This window comes from Equus quagga, chromosome 7 (assembly GCF_021613505.1).
Source record: "Equus quagga isolate Etosha38 chromosome 7, UCLA_HA_Equagga_1.0, whole genome shotgun sequence".
In the NCBI taxonomy this organism is placed as follows: Eukaryota; Metazoa; Chordata; class Mammalia; order Perissodactyla; family Equidae; genus Equus; species Equus quagga.
The window spans coordinates 99,744,266-99,754,741 of record NC_060273.1 but is presented as its reverse complement, the minus strand read 5'-3'; positions in this window follow the sequence as shown (position 1 = coordinate 99,754,741).

Sequence of the window (10,476 nt, the reverse complement as noted above, 5' to 3'; positions counted from 1 at the left end):
TCTGTAAAAGAATTAATGGGGAAAAAAAATCCATACATCTAAATATATCCTAAAATTCTGAAAATTTCTGAACTCCAAGAACATGGAGAAAATCTTGAAAGCTTCCAGGTCAGGGGGCCAAAGATTATTTTCATTGGACAGGAAATCAGACCAGCATCTAAATTCTCAATAGCAAGGTTGGAAGCTAGAATTTAATGAAATAACATATGTAGGCTACTCAGAGGAAATGACCCCATTCCAAGAACTGTATACTCAGAATATACTAAGACATTATTCACCTGACAATAAAAGGACATCTCAGGCATGTAAGCATTCTGAGAGTATGCCCCACTAAATGGAAATTAAATCAGAACATCATTGAGGTAGGGAATGATGAAGAATCCAAGAAATTGTGGTAAGAACTGAATCATATTCATATATATATATATATACACACACACATACCCATATATCAAAATTCCCTGGAGGAGTGATGAGAATGTGAATAGGAATTGCATTATGCATGAGTTTTAAGCTTCTCTAATCAAAATCCTATTACGCAGGAAGATGTTGGTGAGCAAATGAAGTCAGAGGAGAAAAAAAATAAGCCTAAAATACATTAAATTAAGGATTATAAAATTCCTCACAAATATTTAAAAACATCAAATTTGCAATGATTATAGTTTTGAAAGGCCTATTTAGTTACTATTAGCTGCTGGAGATATTGCATGTGGCCTTATTATTTTCAGTTCTCTGAACTATCAGTTTTACCTCATATCTTATTTTCTTGAAAATTTTTTTGATTTGATTTCTGTATTTTTGTTTATTTCCTGAAAAACTAATGGGATGTATTTTTGCCCATTGTTCTCCTTTAGCATGGATTATACAAAAAAATAATCTTTTATACTTGACACCCACATAAAATAAATGCATAAAATTTTTAACGCTGTAGAAAACTTCTATTGCCACAATGATGACCGCCACCACCTCCATCTTCCCCTCAACCGGTGATAAATGAAGTAGTTCCAGAAAGTTAAGTGGAATTAGCTTTTTATAGCAAAGTTTAGGAAATTATTATTTTAGCTCACCTCATGGCCAAAAGGCCACTTACTTTTAAAAGGTAAGTAGCTACCTCATTGGTAAAACTGGGCCTAATCTATAGTTCATGTCTAGTTTTGCTCTTACCTGTATAAAAATCTGATAGCTAGAATCTGATTCTGGCATAGTTCTTGCTCATATGCTTACAACCATTTCTGTTTTAGGAAAAAAAAAAAAAAAAACTTCAGTAGAGGCCTAATTAACTTTGTGATGGCAATTAGATCCAGACTTCAGGGGTGACCAACGCAGAATATTCAGTAACCTTGATTAGAGACCACAGTAAAGATCTATTTCCATAAAGCAGAACAAAACCAAGCAAAAAATTAAGTTCACATGTATGAGTTCAGTAATTTACTTAATAAATCAGTAAATAAATAAACTAGACTTTGGTTGTTGGATGTTTGTGCAGCCTCTAGGTTTTTCTTTTTTCCTAAAGCAACTACTTTTTGTTTATGAATCTAACTTTAATTCAACATTAATTCAACAAACACTTATGGGACACCTCCCATGTACCTAATGCCAGTGGAGATGAGGAATCGGTGATTACAATGCTGGGAAGAACAGAACGGGGCGTGTAAGGGATCAGGAAAGGGCTCAGAGTAGGTTCACGTGCCTGAGCTTCATGGTTTTTTTTTCTTTCTTCCTTTTTATTTCAAAAATTCATTTATTGTATAAGATTCACCCAGCAAGCAACACTTAAAAGCTGCCCTTCGTGCCCACAGCCGCATCCGCTCCTCAGCACTTACAACTACCATCCTAATGGTCTCCTTCCTATGAATTTACATAGAGATAGAAGCATATAATTTCTTATACGTGGATCATATTGTATGAATTTTTCTGTCACTTAGATTTGTTTAGTGATAAGCATTGGTGATCATTCCATTTCTCTACAGATAGATCTTATTCATCCTTTAAAAAAACTGTAGTAGGATGCATTTGTTAGGCATTCATTTTATTCTGTTTTGTTTTTCTTTTTTTTTTGGTATAAGGCATCATGCTACAGTGAACATCACTGTAAATATGTCTTTGTGCATATGTGCAAATATTTTTGAAAAATAGATTCCAATTAGTGGACTTGCTAAGTGAAAAGTTGTAGATTTAACATTTTGATGGGTTGGCCAAATTGGTTTTCAAATAGGCTTTACCTACTTATACTCCTATCTATGGTGTATGAGAGAGCTAGTTTTTTGTATCCTCATCAATATATTATATAGTATCATCATTCAGTGTAATAGAAAAAAATTTTTATTTCCATTTGCATTTTCTTGACTATTCAGAGGTCTTTTTTTTGCTTTCTTTGACCATTTGGATTTCATCTTCTTTGAATTGCTTATTTGTATCCTTTTATTATTTCTCCATCCAGTTTGTCTTTTTTTTCTTTTTCTCATCAATTTCTCAGAATTTTTAAAAAACATATTCTTGATGTTAATTCTTTGTTAAATATGGCACTTGTCTTTTTGTTTTTGGTCCCTGTGGATGTTTTATAACGCTATAAGATCAAATCAGTTGTCTTTTCCTTTATGGTTGTTGAATTTAGTGACTTGCTAAGGAAAACCTTCTCCATCTTTAGATCATTAAACTGTACCTCCTTTATATTCTTCAATACTTCTACAGTTTTGCTCCTTACATTTAGTGAGTTGTGTTTTTAAGGATTAGTTGAGTCAGCTACATGAAGAAGGCATAGAAAGGCTTTCTAAACTTTTATTTAAGAAATTTTGCTAGTATTTAGAAACTGAATGAGAAAGAAACAAATGTCTTCTCCTTTGAGCTTTTTGGGGACATAATCTGTGTCATATTCATTGCTATCTTCAAATGTAAACTGATGTTTCCTCTTCTTGCTTATTTCTTCTTTTAGTCTGCTGATAACTGGGGTCTCTCTAGTTAGTTATGTGAAAGACTTCATCCTTCTCTCCTTTTTTGATTTCTTCTGAAGACTGTGAAACCAAGATCCTCCTTAATACGGGAGAATGAAGACTGCTTCCTAGGAAAATTCAGAGATTCCTCTCAGAGGGAAAAAAAGAAGAAAGAAAAGAGATCATAAGGGCCTCCGAAGGACTATAAGACTAAGACGTACAAACATAAGATATTTTCTCTGCTACTTGTTAAAGAAAGGGACAAAAGTGAAGTGAAATGCCCTTCCTTTTCCCTGTCCTACGTAAATCCACACGAGACTAACTTCTCCTTCCCTCCCCTCTAACTGGAGATCTAATAACACGAGGTCAGCTCTCAGGTAGGCCAAGGAGGAAAGTAGCACTCCATCAACTATGTCAGATTCTACCACTTGTAGGTAAAGCCCAGTTTTAAGATTGCCTTCTCTCTGTTCTCCACGGCCTTGATCTTGAGATAAGCAAAATACTAAAACTAGAACAGGAAATGTTAGAGTACTTTATCTTGGAATTCTGCTTAATAAACTAAAAAAACCTTTCTGATTAATCTTTTTTCAATGGTTTGGTACACTTCATGTAATTTATCTTCAAGAACAAAGTGTTCTGTTTTCTACATCTTTTTTCATTGTCCATGGGACCACTAAAAAAGTAAGAAAAGAGGTTTTTCACCCTTAGCAATGTGTTTAATAAATTGAAGCAAAAACATGACCTTTGTCTTGGCTAAAAACACAAATAAGAGACTCCACGAGCAAATTAGTTTTTCATGTAAGAATAGGAAATGGTCAGGAATTCTGCGTTCCTCTGATATAATACTCACCTCCAATCCAAGCTCCCCCAGACAACATCTACGAGACAGCTTTGAGCTGCTGGCTCAGCTCTCCTAAGAGGGCCTCTGACTCCCCTGGTCTCTTTTGAAGTGAGTACTGCAGTGAGTCTGATCCTGGGCCTCCAGTCACTTGTCCATATCAAATGAGACCCTGGCCACCTACACGGTGCCTGCCTTGTGCTATGTCTTCTTGACTGCCGAGTCCCTGGAGATGTGTGCTTCAAACAGCCGAACCATGTGCTACAGGCTGGGTGTGAAGTGCAGTCTTGCTGCCAGCCCTCAAAACTGAGAGCATATACTTCCAAAATTGCCACTGGTAACCTCTTAAAAAAGGTTTCAATCTCACCATGCTGTAAGTGTATGTCTGAGCTACTGAAAGGTGATAGAACTAAGAGATTACAGAGAAGATTAATTAAGACTGCAAGTAACCATTACCAGCCATCTTCAGAGAAATGCTTAAGTCCTGGGTGCTTTACACTGTGTGTTAGGATCATTTCATGTGTGATTTTTAACTGTAGAATTCAGTACAAAATATACCTGATCTATTACTTATATGTCAGTGAGAGAAATCTACATTCTACAATTAAAATAAAAATGCCACAGCTCATTCTTCTAGGATATTCTTTGAATCATGATGCTGTTCAGATTTATAAGCCATATAGATAGAGTCTCAGGGGAAAAGTCTTAAATCCTCAGATGCCTTGAAATGCATAGATAATTGTCTCTTATGCCACCTAGGAAAACTTATTCCTGCTCCTCTCTAATCTTAAAGATCAAATGTGGCCTCATCAATATTCATTTTAAATTGATACTTTCATTTTATCATTCAGTTTTGTTTGGGGATTACTCTCATCAATTTTTAACAACTTTCTTGAGATGTATTCACGTACCACACAATTCACCCATTTAAGGTGTACAAATCAATGATTTTTAACATATTCACAGAGTTATGTGACCATCACCACTAATTTTAACGTATTTTTATCATATCAAAAAGAAATACTATACCTATTAACAGTGACACCCCATTTACTGACCCTCCCCCCATCCCAGCTCAAAACAATAACTTTTTGTTTATAGCTTTGCCTATTCTGGACATTTCCTATAGATGGAATCATACAATATGTGATCTTTTGTAACTAGCCTTCCTTCACATGTGTTCAAGTTTCCTCCATATTATATCATGTATCAAAACTTCATTTCTTTTTACTGATGAGTATTCCTTTGTAAGAATATATCACATTTTATCTATGCTCTCATTAGTTGATGGACATTTGAATTCTTTCCAATCTTTGGCTATTATGAATAATGATGCTATAAACATTCAATGTGCAAGTTTTTGTGTAGATGTATATTTACATTTCTCTTGAGCATATACCTAGGAGTAGAATTACTGGGTAATATGATAACTTTACTTTTAATATTTTGAAGAATGGCCAAACTGTTTTCCAAAGGAGTTGTGCCATTTACGTTCCCACCAGCCATATATGAGGGTTCCAATTTCACCATATCCTCTCCAACACGTGTTATTATCTGTCTTTTTTATTATAGGCAACCTAGTGGGTGTGAAGCGATATCTAACTGTACTTTTGATTTACATTTCCCTAGTGGCTAATGATGTTGTGCGTTTGTTTTCATGAGCTTATAGGTCATTTTTATATCTTCTTTGGAGAAATATCTATTTAGAGACTAAATATCTATTTAGAGTTTTTATTATCAAGTTGTAAGAGTTCTTTATATACTCTGGATATAAGTCCCTTTTCATATCTATGATTTGCAAATATTTTTTCCCACTCTGTAGATTGTTTTTTCACTCTCCTGTTAGTATCCTTTGAAGCACAAAAGTTTTAAAATTTGATGAAGTCTAATTTAGCTGATTTTTTTCTTTCATAGCTTATGCTTTTAGTGTCATGTCTAAGGAACTATTGACTAACTCAAGGTCACAGTGACTCACTCATATGGCTTCTTTTAAGAATTTTATAGTTTTTGTTCTTACATTTAGGTCTTTGATCCATTTTGAGTTATTTTTTGTGTATTGTGTAAGGAAGGGGTCCAAGTTCATTTTTTTTTTTTTTTACATTTGGATATCCAGTTTTCCTAACACCATTTGTTGAAAAGACTGTTCTATCCTCATTGAATTATCTTGTCATCCTTGTCAAAAATCACTTAACCATAAATATAAAGGTTTATTTCTGGACTCTCAATTCTGTTCCATTGATCTCTATATCTCTCTCTATTCCATTATACACTATCTTTATTACTGTAGACTTGTAGTAAGTTTTTATTCAGCAAGTGTGAGTCCTTCAACTTTGTTCTTTTTGAAGATTGTTTTGGCTATTCTGGGCTATGTGAATTTCCATATGATAGAATCTATAGGTTATTTTGGGGAGTACTGACATGTTAACAATATTAAATCTTCTGGTTCATGAACATGGGATGTCTTTCCATTTAGGACTTATTTCTTTCAACAGTTTTTAGTTTAAGTATAAGTTTCACATTTTTGTTGATACATTTCTAAATATCTTATTAATTTTTATTGTAATGCACATGGAATTTTTTTAATTTCATTTTTAAATTGCTCATTGCTATTGTAGAGAAATATCGTTGTTTTTTTTTATATTGATCTTGTATCCAGAAATCTGCTGAACTTGTTTACTAGTTCTACTAACATTTTAGTGAATTCCTTAGGATTCTCTACATATAAAATCATGTCATCTGTGAATAGAAATAGTTTTATTTCTTCCTTTCCATCTGGATGTCTTTTATTTCTTTTTCTTGTCCATGGAGCTGACTATAACTTCCAGTACAATATTTAATAGAAGCAGAAAGAACGGATATTGTTGTCTTGTTTCCGATTTTAGTAGAGAAGCATTTAGCTTTTCACCAGAAAGTATGATTTTAGCAATGAATTTTTCATAGATGCCTTCTTTTTTGTTTTTTGTGGGGTCTTTTGCTGAGGAAGATTAGCTCAGCTGTGCCAATATCCATCTATTTTATATGTGGGTTGCTGCCATAGCCTGGCTGACAAGTGGTGTAGGTCTGTGCCTGGGATCCAAACCCACGAACTTGGGCCACCAAAACAGAGTGCACAAAACTTAACCATCATGCCATAAGGCTGGCCCTCATAGATGCCTTTTATTGGATTGAGAAAGTATCCTATTCCTAGATTGTTGACTATGTTTATCATGAAAGAGTTTTAAATTTTGTCAAATGTTTTTTTCTGTGTCTCTCAAGATGATTATATGGTTTTTGTCCTTTATTCTGTTGATATGTTGTAGTACACTAACTGATTCTTGGTGTTAAACTAAGCTTACATTCCTATATTGATAATTTTTATATGTTGCTGTATTCAGTTTGATTATATTTTGTTTGAGGATTTTTACATCTATATTGATAAATATCAGTCTGTAGTTTTCTTTTGATGTCCTCAAGCTGTGATTTTTTTTTTCTTCCAGCTCAAGTCTACTATTGAGCCTCTCTAGTGAATTCTTCATTTTGGTTATTGTACTTTTCAACTCTAGAGTTTCCATTTAGTTCTTTTTAATAATTTCTCTTTATTGGGATTCTCTGATGAGTCATTCCCATGATACTATATTTTAAACATTCTTTAAGTATAGTTCAGAGCTGGGCATGTGAACCAAGCTGGTTCAATAGACATGTCAAGAGAGTTGTTTGGAATCTTGGGCAGAGGATGATCTGCTTCCCTCTGAATGATGTGGGTGTGGATATGAAGACTTGAACTGCTACAGCGCATTTTCCTAGCTTAAGGTAAATTAACCTGAGGAGTAAGCCAGTATGTGTGAAGAAGGACAATGACAAGTAGATATTTGAGGAAAGTAGCTGGAGCCTTCTTGATATCGTAACCTCTGAATCAAACAACATTGAAGTCTTTCCTAATTATGATATTTTCAGTTATATGAGCCAAGAAATATCCCTTGTTAAGAGAACTTGATTTGTGAATGAAAGTATCTGATAGTTTTAACTAATTAAAACATTCTTGAGAAGGACTCATCCTAGGTAGCAAGGGCAAAACACTGTGTGAAATAGATTTTTCATCATATTTGTCTAGTATATATCTCTTGTGTTTTTCCTGATATGTTATATCTTGTATACCATTCTGTATCATATGGATAATTCTTGCACACTAATTAAAACAGTAGAGAAAAAGTGCTACTAAATTTACAGCTGTAAAATTGCAACAACACTGAATAAAAGTCATTTTTAAGAAAAACCTGGTTTATGAGATGAGGATGAATATGCAAACCTTGAAGGTAATTTAGCATTTAGAGTGTCATTGCTGACAGCATTATGTTCAATTCAACTTAGAAAATCATGGTTCTTTCCTTTTATATGAATGGGCACCAACTCTCTCCTTGCCTTAAGACAAGTATTTGGGGATGGGTATTTACAAACAGTTCCAGAAAGAGACAATAATATAAAGATAGACAAAGAGTAGTAGGTACATTTCCTAAACCTGTTTGGCAAGAGGTGGAAGAGAAAAAGGAAAACATGGAGGGTTGCTAAATAACAGATGGGAATGAAATTCACAGAGATGAGATCAGGAAAAGAGAAAAAAGAACTAACACACGTGTGCCCTAATCCTGCAAGAGATGAGAAAAATAATGATGGGAAAATACACTGGATTTCAGAGGGAAAAGAAACTTCTGAGACCATTTGTAGCCTCATCATGTTTGGGCACCGAGCAGCCACGGAGCTTTTGGGATCACTGAATGGAAGCTTTGACCTCAGTATTTAGGATGGTTTTGTGTATCTTTGGTCCCACTTTTGCTAATTCTTTGAGACACACTGGTTTCTCTCTCCACCTGAGGTGCACAGCCTGGCTTCCTTTCTCTGGTTACCTCACTCTTTGACATAAAGGGGGACACGATGAGAGGACAACTCAGAGCACGCAGGATCCAAGGAGCCAGGCTCGATCCCTGTGGGACTGCAGAGAAGTTCTCTAAGCCACAGGGCAAAGAGCTAGATCCTGTTGTTTCTCCCTTATGACATAAGAAGACAAAACAGTCTTTGTTAGTGCCAATAAGTACTTGTCATTGGCCTTCAGCTTCTACTGTGGATGTTGCCAAAAATAAGAAATGTCCAGGATGCTAGCAAAGCAGGTAGAAAACTGTGTGTGAATACAGCAGGATCTTTATTTTTTTTAAATACTTTTTAATTAGGCTCCTTGGACCTGCATGCATACAACACTGCCATTTCATCCATACTTAAATTAGATCCTCATAAATTATTCTGTTGATCAAATGAAGTCGACAAGAGGACAATAGTTAAGGATCACAGAATCCCAATCAAGCCAGTGAGGAAATGTCCATGAGGTCATTCAAAGCAGTGAGTGGTAATGATAAGCAACTGCTGTCCATTCCTGGACTATTAGTGGAGTACAAACCTATATGAGTCAATAGAGTCAATATGTTATTCTTCTGCTATGGAGGAAAGGTTAGAAGAGTGTTAAACAGAAAGACTCAGAAGACTGTGTTGGAAGTCTGGCTCCTCCTCGCTAGATGCTAGCTATGTGACCTTGGGCAGCCGAGGGACTGAATCTCAGGTATTATCCTGACCTGTAAAATGGAGATAATAATAAAACCTTCCATACCTTCCATAAGGGTTCTTGTGAGATTCAAATAAAATAACACATGAGAAACTGATCTATAAACTAGAATGTGCTGTCCAGTAAGTTTTCTTTAATGACTTTCTAGATTTGGATGTGTGTTTCTAGCTGCCAAGGGATGTTTGTTTATGAAATCCACAGACTATTTTAAAAAGACTTATACAGTCAATAATTTCAACCTGTTTACATATTTAATTATATAACACTTCAATTCTACTAGCAAAACTGGTATAAGGTCTACCTTTTTTTGCTGGCATTGCTGAGACTTTTGTAGATATGCTAATTAGCTGAGAAATAGTAGGAGACAAGGATGAGAGTAGAAAAAATTGGCGAAGTTAATGAATAGCCCCAGTGTGAAAATTAGTCCCTGAATAATTAACAAAACTATCATCAAGAAGCTCATTCAGGTCTTGATACTTTCTCATTATGCAGAAGTATAAAACATACATGTAATAACTATTATTCTAATATTTTCTTCAAATGTAGTCTATTATGAAGTTAGGACAATATGTGGTTTAAGAATAACAATGTTTTTATGGGCCCTTTAATTGTTATGTTTCAGGAAACATGGAATTATTACTGTGCTAAGAAAACAACTCGGATACCATCCTGAGTCCCGATTTGCATTGACCGCTGAGCAAACTAAATTCAGAGAGGCTGTGTGTGCCTTATCACAACCTCTGTGTTTGGCACCACCAAATACTTTACTCACCTAGGAAAAGAAAAAAGAATGGCTCAGAAAAACATTTACTCTGCAGGTCAAATTTCCCTCAGGCTGCTCAGTGTGGGAAAAAGATGCCCTGGATCCTTGCCTCAACTGCTGTGCCTTTGGAAATAGACCAGAAACATCCAAATTCAAGGGAGTCCTGTTTTTTTAAGGAACAATGAAGAGAGATGGCAAAGACAAATAATTCCTATGAAAAAGAGAATTATAAACAATGGCATAACATAAATCTGAATAAAGTAAGGGATCGGAGTGCAAATAACCTGAAGCTTCTTCCCAAGGCCCTGCGGTCTGGGAAAACTATTCCTCTAAAACCACTATTAAGTGTGTGTGTGTG